The 11,507-nt window shown below is 45.1% G+C and overlaps 1 pseudogene across 1 annotated transcript; it reads right to left on the bottom strand.

Annotated features, from left to right (window-relative positions):
* Window positions 1-280: 280 nt before the first annotated feature.
* On the bottom strand, window positions 281-5,070 carry LOC147604390 (pentatricopeptide repeat-containing protein At1g11290, chloroplastic pseudogene; annotated as a pseudogene). The gene has a single exon (XR_015265477.1). The product of XR_015265477.1 is annotated as a pentatricopeptide repeat-containing protein At1g11290, chloroplastic pseudogene (transcript).
* Between the last annotated feature and the right edge of the window lie 6,437 nt (window positions 5,071-11,507).

The raw sequence follows: 11,507 nt of genomic DNA on the forward strand, positions 1-11,507 counted from the left end.
AGCCATGCCGCAGACATCCCTCTTGTGGATGCGGGTCCCTTCACGCACTGATACAATCCAGTTGTAGGGTGACCGACACGGACCAACCTACGATATAATCACCCCCAGTACTAGATATCAATGGGTTTCGTAGCTCCCCAACCATATTCAGAACATCAGATTAAGATCTATCTTCACTACATTGTGGTCCCTTGCTAGTGCATGACATCCTCCATCATAGGAATTGCCATCAAAGCTCCCTACCAGAATGTACGAGTAGGTAAACACCCTTAGCTTTTAATTCAGTTTGCAACGGTAATTTAATATTATTCTCCATCTCTCTTACTTTTAAGTTCTGTCTTGTGGAAGATCTTGCTATCTGTGTGAATGCACGAGTTGTATTTTCTTACATAGGGATGCTCTCTTCCTTCTCAAATATGGTGGAAGCTCATTGTTGAGATTTTGGTGACCACACATTTGTGGGAGCTCATGGTTGTCATCATGATAAGAATAAGACCTATGAAACCGTCTGCCACCTTCTAAATAATGGTATCGAAAAAAGAGGCATGCAGGGATACATATCAGATCACACTCATGGAGCAGCCTTGCACTTTGCCACTGATGGTGTTTCAAGAGCATTGGCATAATCCTCCCAGGCATAGCATCATTTTCTACAAGCATATCACTAATTGTCTATAAAATAACGGTCAATGGATGGATATTTTTTTACATGATTGATAGCAACTTTTCGACCAAGCACATGCATACATGCTAGAAGGGTCGACATAGGCTCCCCCACACAGGCTCTTCTTTGGAGAACCTTCCATTCTAAAATGAGTTCATACTATTTAGTGGTTCCATATGTACTACATGGCAAAACCATGTCTTATTTCAGGCACACATGCTGCTTCAGGTTGATATTTACCAGCTTTTCAGTCTGCAAAGATATCTTCAGATGTGGGATGGGAATCAGGAGCAAGGTGTATGCGTATTTTTTATTGATGTTGATGGGTTGCACCCTGGTGGTTTGCTCACATCTCAGGGGGTGCTCAGATACTTACACGTAGAGGTCCTTGCAGATGAAATAGACTATCCTGGACCCTGTTTCAGACAGAATAAACTCCCACTTGATTTCATAAAAAGCTGCAGTCAGAAATTAATGCAGCCATGGGAGATATTTTGATCGGGTTTTCATAGAATAAACACCCTGGGAGGTCCCCCCCACCTATTGAGAAAAAGCTCTTCATGGCTGTGAGCTTGGATAAATTCTGTGCCAATCCAGTTGAAGAGCCTCGAAATGTCTGGCTGATTCCACCAATATGGTCATACCAGCTCATTCATCCCTCTCAGTCATCACCTGGGTCTGCAATCCCCCATAACGAATCAACTTTGTCCCACTTCCAATTTGTATCATTCCTGTTTACGTGCAGTACCATGTGATACCATGTGACTGTATGTTACATGTAGTTCTAGCTTGTATCATCCATGTTACATGATGTACCATATGACTGTTTCCTCCAACTAATTTTAGCCGTGTAATCTGCTGCAATCATTTTGGGCTGTAATCTTCAGCAGCCAATCAAAATCAAGTTCCTGACTCTAGCAAAGCACAGCTTTCAAAGTAACAGAAGGCAATGCATTTGAACTTTTGCGTTATGGTTGACCCTTGAGAATCACGGTTTCTGTTCATTTGCATTGCCATTAATTTCCACAGGTACACACCCCAGCCTTGAAACGATGATGATGATAGGAATCCCTTACAGTTACTTCTCTCCCAAGGGTTTTCGACACAAACTTCATAATAGCGTGGCAGTCACGACAAACCCGAAGGTTCTTTATGATATGAAGAGGCATTCCACATGGAGTGCTTATCAGCCCATATGCAATGGCCAACTTTTCACTGTGAGAGTCAAGCAACTGCTCTTTCTGGAGCTCCTCAACATCATGCAGGACTGCGATTGTGCTGGGCTCACACCCTTCGGTTTTCATCCGAAGACACAGGTTATCTAGCTCTGCGTAGATTGCCTCAGACTCAGGGTGAGATGTGTCTCCCTCATAGAAATGATGCTCTTTTTTACCGACATAGATTTTACTGCACCCAGGCGGTTTCTTCACTCCTCTCTCGACCATTCTTCTTCTCAATAACTCAACTTGGTCCCACCTCTGATTCTTAGCATACATATTGGAAAGCAACACATATGGTGCTGGGTTCTCTGGATCCAAGTCCATGGCATGCTCTGCTGCACGCCTTCCTAGCTCTAGATTATTATGTAGCTTACAGGCACCCAGTAAAGTCCTCCACACCAATGCATAATGTTCAAGAGCCATTTTATAAATGAACCTCTCTGCCTCCTGAAGTTTTCCTGACCGCCCGTACAAATCGATCATACACCCAAAATGCTCTATTTTTGGTTGTATGTTATAGTCATCGCCCATAGATGCAAAGCAGCTGAGACCCTCATACATTAAACCAGCATGACTGCATGCAGACAGAATGCTTAGAAAAGTAACCGCATCTGGCCTTGGGCCTTCATGCAGCATTCGGAGAAAGAGGTTAAAGGCTTCTTTCCCAAGCCCATGTTGGGCATAAGCAGCCAACAAGGAATTCCATGCTATCACACCTCGTTCATGCAATTTATCGAATGCTGAATGTGCAGCATCCAAATCCCCACATTTTCCATACATGTTGACAAGGCTTGTTCCAATGTCCAGATCCGACTCAAAGCCATTGCTGACAATCCAGGCATGAAAAGTCTTGCCCTCTACAATTGCAGATGAATTGGCACAGGCACTGAGAATGCTGACAAAGGTAATTCTGTCAGGCTGCACCCATTCCTCTTGCATCTTCTGTGAGAGCTCTATAGCCTCACATTCACATCCATGCTGCGCATATGCACCAATTATGGCATTCCACGTGACAACATTCCGCACACTTAGCCTTGCAAACAAGGAATTCGCTTCCTCCAATGCACCACACTTGCCATACATATTGACCAGGGCAGTCCCGACATCAACAGTCAGATCAAACCCAAGCTTTACAGAAAATGCATGGATCAACTTGCCCTCTGTAGGAGTCGAGAGGCTGGCACATGCGGTCAAGGCACTAGAAAATGTGGCTTCATCAAGCTTCAACTCTTCCTGTTGCATTAAACGAAAAAGTCCAAGTGCTTCCTCTGCATGACCTTGCTGCACATACACTGAAATCATAGCATTCCATGACACCGGATTGCGCTGCTGCATTCTGTCAAACAGCAAGCGAGCTTCCCTTAAATCCCCACACTTGCCATACACACTGACGATGGCTGTTCCAAGTGTAACATCTGCCTCAAACCCACTGCCAATAATCCATGCATGAAACCTCTTACTTTCCACCAGGGCTGACAGAATCTCGCATGCACTCAAGACGCTTATGAAGGTGACCTTGTTTGCCATTACACCTTCCTCCAACATGCGTTGAAAGAGTTGCAAAGCTTCCTCACCATGCCCATGCTGTGTGTATCCACCAATAAGGGTGTTCCAAGAGACCACATTCCGACAATTCATATTGTCAAACACCAAGCATGCTTGATTCAGATCCCCACACTTGCTATACATATTGACAAGGGCAGTTGCCACCATAACATTTCCCTCGCATCTAGTTTCTTTAATGCAGGAATGAATGGCCTCGCCCTCTGCAATTGCTTCCAAGCTCAAGCATGCACTCAAAGCACTAACAAACGTGGCATCATCCGGCTTCACCCCTCCATGCTGCATTTGCCAAAAGAGTTGGAGTGCTTCCTCGCCCTCTTGATTCTGGGCATATGCATCAATCAAGGCATTCCAGGAAACCACAGAGCGGTCAAGCAAACTATCAAACACAAACCGTGCATCCTTTAATGCCCCACACTTCCCATACATATTCAAAAGTGCAGTCCCCAGAAGTGCATGAGATTCAAATCCACTCTTGGCAATAAAAGCATGAACAGTGTTACCCATCACCAGCATGGAAGGGCAATCAAGCGCACAGAGAATGCCAAGAAAGGTGATACTGTTCGGCACCACGCCCGCCTGCTGCATCTCTTCAAAAACTTTAAACGCATCCTCCCCATGGCCATGATTAGCATATACTGAGATCACAGTTGTCCAAGAAATGACATTGGGTTCATACAATTTGTCAAACATTATGCTTGCTGCATCAATGGACCCACACTTCCCATACATGCTGACAAGGGCAGTTCCTAGTGCAACATTTGCTTCATATCCAGTCTCCACGATGCAAGCATGAATCATCATACCTTCCATGAAAGCTGTTGGGTTGTCGCAAGCATGCAACACGCTCATGAAGGTGACCCTTGAGGGCATGACACATTCTCTCTGCATTTGCATATAAAGCTGAAGGGCATCTTTGCCGTGGCCATGCTGGGCATAAATACTGATCATGGCATTCCAAGAGGCGGGGTTGGTTTTGGGCATGCTGAGAAACATGACATGTGCATCTTCGAGGGCCCCACATCGGCCGTACATGTTGATAATCATGTTCTCTATGAAGGTATCCTGGTCCAGCCCAATCTTGATGATGTAATCATGTGTATGCTGGCCCTTTTGCAGATGGCTTTCTTCCTGCAGTAGAGAGGCAATCTTCTCTTGGTCCAGCTGATAGGAAAGCTCACTCAACCCCATGTGGGTCATGTTCTCGGTTGTAGAGCTCAAATGGGGCGATTTTCTCGCAGCGACTGGGCTGAAATCTTGCACTTCCTTTTTCTTCGAAACCTCCAGCTTGCTCTTTGCAAAGCTGCTGGTGTTGCCACTCTCACGCTCATTGGCTGTAACCCCCTGCGCAAAAAGCTTCTCAGGCCACAGAATCTCGCATACATCTGCTGAAAATTGAGCTTTCCGGAGACCTTCTCTAGGAGGCACAGGCAGAGGCTGATTTTCGTTTCGCAGAGGGTGGAGCAATCCAGAAGATGCGTCCATAGCCACATTTCCGGTAACAGAAGGCTTTTGTAATGATATTTTTCAAATGTAATTAAATAAAGATATGGCTTTTGTAATGATATTTTTCAAAAGTAAATTAAAAATATAGTTAAACAAATCCTAGAATCTGCAAACTATGTGCCCGAGCCTCTCAATTCCTGCCACTTAAAGCTTCATGAAACTCTTCCATTATATAATATATAGATATATAGATATAGATGATAATGATGTTTACAAATTTATTTGCACTGATCCAATCAAGAGATTTCTGAGTGATACAATCAGTTAAATGGTTTAACCAACCACGGGCAGCGTAGTGTAGTGGTTAGAGTGTTCGACTCCTCCAACCAAGGATATGGGTTTGAATCTCTCTCACTACACCCATGTGTTGCCATGCTTAGTTGCTCAACAATGATGTAATATGGGAGCATGGGCATGCAAGTAATCTCAAAGAAAAAAGTAAATGCTTTAATCCATCAAAAGGCAAGGGATATTCTTAGAGGAGAATATTGTAAACTTTAAAAAGTACAATGTGAATAAGGGAGGATTCAGTGGGTCTATGGGGGCTTATGATAATGATACTAAGATGTTAGTGCATGCTTCTAAAAGGTCTAACCTTTATTGCTTCTAAAGGGTCTAACCTTTATTACTATTTGATGCAGAGGTACAATTCAAAGAGCTGTGAGATAAGAAGGAGCTAGTTGATGACAAGCACAAGAGTTACTCTTGGCATGGATATAGGATGCTAGTGGAATCCAATCCTAAAGGTCAAGGGACATGTCTAACAGCAAAGATTTTGCTGAAGGAACACTTTCCCTTAGGATTGGAGGTGCTGGGACAGGGTTCTGAACCAACAAGAAAAACAGTTGGAAGGCCTCCGCAAGGAGATACATGGAAAGAACAACAGGATTGAAGAACTGATAGCCCAAGTGAACCACCAGGAAGAGGTGACTCAAATGTTGAAAGAGACCCAGCTGCAACAAACAAGAATGCCAAAAGCTACCCCAATGATAGGGGAACTCCAGGCAGAAATGGAGGCCCTAAAGGCTACGATCAAGGACCACACAGTGGAGGAAGGGGAACTGAATATTCAGGAGGGTTTAAGGACTGACTTGGAGCAGTTGAAAGCTGCGAGTGATAAGCTGTGGGAAGAACTGCAGACCACGAAGAAAGATTGGGTGGAGGTGGTGAAGAAGCACAAACCCCGCAAAGCATCATACATGAGACTCTCGAGGAGGAGAAACGCAGGAAGGATAGGGCCCTCCATGTGCGAGTACGGGGGCTACAGGCGGGGGCTTCCCCAAAGGAGGATGCCATGACACTTTGCCAGATGCTAGGAGTGGACGGGATTGCCCCCCCCTTTGCAGACACATGGAGGGCAGGAAAGGATATGACACGAGAGCGACCCCTCATCATTAGATTCCCTTATGCCACCAGCAGACAGGCGGGCTGCCCTCAAGGGCACACAAGTGTACATGGGAGATGATCTCACTCCAGCACAGGTGGCACACTGCTGTGAGGCAATGGTGACTGTTCATGAGGCCCGCAGAGCACGTAAGTGGGCTATATCAGACTACAGGAGCTAGACATCACTAACACAGGGCTGCAGCGATCATCATGGGACTGTGAGGAGGTCACAGTGTCCGGGAGATATTTCCTAGAGCTGGGAGCTGCACATGGTCTCGTTATCTATAACGGGATGTCCCGATCGCCCTCCTCCGACGCTCTCACCTCCTTCCCTCGCTCAGGAAGTACTAGCACTGTGGACTACCTTATGGGATCTCTGTCTTTGGCACACCTTATCCCCGACTTCTCCATTCCGCCACCCCCTTTTGAAGCTGACCATGCCTACCTCTCTTTCACTCTTACATGCACACCACCCGTCCCTCCACCACCTCCCCACATCCCACATCACACTCAAGTCCTCTTTGATCACGAGCTTAACCTTGTTTACTCCAACCACATCTATTGCCAACTTCAGGATGTGGAACCTATTGTCCCCCTATCCACCCTCACAACACAACTCACCACCATACTCCACACTTCCGCACCCACAGCTTCTTTCATCTGCACGCGGAGATCTACCGCCAAGCCACCTTGCGATTCCATGCCCCAGAACTGTTGGTATGATGACGAATGTCGGGCCACACACTCCCGTCTTAAGCATGAGGTACAGATTGGGCAAATCACGAAGCACCAAGCGCAACGGATTTCTTAACGGCTCACCCGACGCAAGAAACGGGAGTTCTATGCTCGAAAAGAGGATGAGTTATACCGACTTTTCTTAGGGCCGAACTGCAAAGAGGCATGGAGGAAACTCCGAGAACATCGCCCTCCCACACCTATCACCTGCCCAGACACATGGCACTCCTATGCACGCTCCCTCTATCATATCCCCCATTAGCAGCCACCCCTACCCCCATCACCAGACTCCCGCCCCACCACCTCCACCTTCTTCACAAAGGGCATGGTCCTCAAGGCCATTCGTAGACTACGCAATGGGCGAGCCCAAGATCATAAGGGACTCACTGCCAAGTACATCTCGCATGCCCATGATACCCTAGCACCCCTACTAGCCTACATGTTCAATAGAGCCCTTTGTGAAGGATTTCCACCCTCTTGGTCCACCAACACCATCACCCCCATCATCAAAAAGCCAGAGATCCACTTGATCCTAATAACTACATGACCATAACTTCTACATATGAGCTCAAAATTTGTCGGAGATTAGAGATCCAGAATCTACTCGCTGAGCTCTTTCCATAGATATGTCACATGATATGGTTTTGCCCACTCAATTTTAAATTCAATTTTGGCGGGAAACTTTGAAATTCAAACTTCTAGCCATTTGAAGAATAAGAAGGTATCTAAAGTCAAAGAAACTTAACATTTTAACAAAAATTCATTAAAATCATAATATGGCAGCTTAAAGGGCCCCTATAGACCTCAACCTTCTCCTAATGCTTGGTACTGCCCCCCTAGCGGCACTTGGCCACACATTGGCCAAACTCTATCGATCAGTGCTAGAGGCGGAGCTCAGTTCATTTGCAGAGAGCCAGGGATGCAGAGCCTCAGGAGGACAGGCTAGCTTTCGGAGGAGCTACTCTACCCTTGACCACATCTTCACCCTCCGTGCCATCATCGAGGAGGGTAGAGCACGACACCAGAGGATTTACTGCTGCTTTGTGGATTTCTGCAAAGCTTTTGATACTGTACCGCGAGCCCGCCTCTTACAACATCTACAGGAGATCAGAGTCCCATCTAACATGGTTTGGAGCATCATCGCCCTCTATGAGTCTATCACCGGACGAGTGAGAGCCCCAGGAGGTACATCACAAGAGATTTCCAGCACCATTGGGGTGAAACAGGGCTGCCCTCTATCACCCACTCTTTTCGGCCTCTACATTGACGAGATCTCGAGCTTCATTGATGGATTAGGCGGGGCTGGTCCCACACTGGCAGGCATATTGATCCCCATACTACTTTATGCAGATGACATCGTCCTCCTCTCAGACTCAACCAAAGGGCTTCAGAGACATTGGATGCCTTACATGACTGCACTCAACGGGACCCCTCTGTTAACCTTGGTAAAACCAAGGTAATGGTCTTCAATACCTCTCGCCTTGTCACATCCACATTGAGCTTCACATATAGAGGGGGTCCTGTGGAGATTGTCTCATCCTATGTCTACCTTGGTGTCAGTGGCCCACATTTTACCATGCTTCCCGTCGATAGCACATGCTAGAGTGACACGGAGATATGAAGCCTTGAGCTTACTTGAGCGACAGTGCTTCCAGGCACATTTCCAGGAGCCCAGGATGAAGGGTTGGCTTTTTGACACCCTCGTCACACCAGCATGTATGGAGCAGCTTTCTGGGGGCCATATTTATCCGATGAGGATTGGCAGCGAGTTGAGAGGCCCCAGGTCATGATGTTCTCCCGTATGATTTGCAGCAAACCATCAGTCCCACACCAAATGATCCAGGCAGAGTTTGCTGCAGTCCCGATGGTAGTGGAGGCACTCTTCCAGACAGTCACGTACCTTCATCACATCAGTCACATGGATCCCCACAAGTACCTGAGGCTTGCCTAGGAGTCCTCCCAGACAGCTAGCACTTGAGGGGCACCCTGGAGAATGGTATGCACTAGTTTCCACTTGGTTCTCAGTATATAGGCTCTGCATGGACCGCCTACCCCCCCTTCAGTGCAGTTTGGACTCCCCTTTTTTCCGGTTGTCTCACGAGGATACCAACCGAGTTATCTGGTCAGATCTTCTTAGCCTCTACACACATTGCACATGGACCACACCCCCGGAGCTCCCCATGAAGATGCACTTTTACAAAGACCACTTCCTCACACTCACACTGAGGATGGATTCATCCAGCAGAGCAGCTGGGCTACTTGAGTGTTCACATGTCCCATGCCATGCGGATTGCGATTGGCCAGATACGGGTTTCTTCCCACAATGTCATAATCTAGATACATAATTAACATAAGACTAATTCAATCCAATGTTTACAAAATGGTTTTTCTATAATAAGACTATTGTATGTAACATAGTCATTAACACAATTGTACAAGAGGTACTTTTACAATTTCCTCATCTAGGTCCACACAATTGTACAAGAGGTACTTTTACAATTTCCTCATCTAGGTCCACACAAACTATATGCAATCCCCAATTTTTGCTTCGTTTTGTAAAATCTCCACATCTAGCATATAAGTTAAGCACCACATCTATACTCCTTATGTAAGGTTCAATGATTACTCTCCAAACCTTTGCTCCTCCTTTGTAAACCTCCTTAAACCATAAAACATCAATTTACGAGAATATAATTTTTAAGTGGTAAACTCTTACCTTTAAAAACTTTTCCATCTTTCGACCACTTCCACTTGGGGTGCCACTATGGATTGTTACACATAGTATCAAACTTGGGATGGCTAAGGTCCTAGATGCTTAGGAAGCTTTGAAAAACCCTGCATATAAGGGTAGATGCCTACAAAACCATGTGTTTTAGGTGTCACCAAAATTTACAAGTGGACAATGGAAAGATACTCATTGCTTAACCGCAAATCCACAGTTGTCTCCTACTTCACAAGTGGACAATGGAAAGATACTCATTGCAAAGATACTCATTGCTTAACCGCAAATCCACAGTTGTCTCCTACTTCACAACTATGACACATACTCAATAGACCATCTACTTTGTCCCCAAAATATTAGGTAGATTCCTTTGCGCATAAGGTGCACAATTGATACATTGAGCCAATCACAATCATGGTAGACTAGGCTAGATCAAATAAATACTCCTCTTTTTCCTTTACATTTCCCATTTGAATAAAGATCAAAGTATGATTTGTTAAATTTAAATGTAGTAGACCATCAAAGGTTTAGGGTGTTAAGGAAAACTTACCACCTCTATTGCGTCAGTGTTAATGTCATGAATAGGACCACTCATGGGTAACTTCACTACCATACAATGACTAAAGTTTGAATTAGTACCTTGTATGGAGAATTTACCCTCGCTGCATACCACATCTTGTAACATATTGTATAGGTGAGTATATCCCCCAACGTTGCCTCTATCTCCCCTCCTTATAGCTTGACCTATCTTTATTAGATTCCTAACCACAATTCATTCAACTTGTAAGCCGTCTCTATCTCCCCTCCTTATAGCTTGACCTATCTTTATTAGATTCCTAACCACAATTCATTCAACTTGTAAGCCTAAAAAATATATTTGGAATTCATAATCAACACTTGTAATGCTCCTACTTGTTTTTTTTAAAAACATAGCTAATTTGTGTCAACACTTTTACGAATTTTGCTTCCATAGATATTTTTTTCAAAATACTAAGCAAAAAAGCTATGGAGAAAAATATCCATAACCCTATCTTCTCTTATCTCTCCACATGGAACACTCTCTCTCTCTCTCTCTCTCTCTCTCTCTCTCTCTCTCTCTCTCTCTCTCTCTCTCTCTCTTCGTAAGAGGATATATTACAAAAATTACTTTACAAATGGCCACATAGCTACCATGTGATGCACTAGCTTTCCCTCACTAATTACTCCGAACCACAGGTGTAGCTCGGAGTACACTCAACCACAGGTGTAGCTCGGAGTACCCTCATCATTCTCCACCAAATGATCTCAGCACAAGGAAGAGACTTGCCACAATAGTAGCCCTTTTATAATACGACCTATGTGAGATTTAATACCCACTTTTGCATCAAATATGAAGGCATTCCTAGTTAACCAAATATGCCACAAACCTATCCACATGAAAAATGAAAGAAAACTGAATGTTCTGGGTTATCCGGCCCATTCGGAATCTTGCCAAAAATCCAGTCTTTAACCTTTATGGGCCTATTTGTCAATGGAATCCATACGCGAGAAAGGAAATCCCACACCTTCTTTGCCACCGGACATGAAATGAAAAGATGCGGGCATGTTTCCAGGCATGTTGTGCAAAACACACAATTACCAAAAGCAATCCACCACTTTTGCAACTAGTCCCCCAATGGTAGGCCTCCAACTAGCATGCGCCATAGGAACACCTTCCCTTGATATGGAATCT

This window comes from Cibotium barometz, chromosome 62 (assembly GCF_041138505.1).
Source record: "Cibotium barometz isolate CiBa-2024 chromosome 62, ASM4113850v1, whole genome shotgun sequence".
NCBI lineage: Eukaryota > Viridiplantae > Streptophyta > Polypodiopsida > Cyatheales > Cibotiaceae > Cibotium > Cibotium barometz.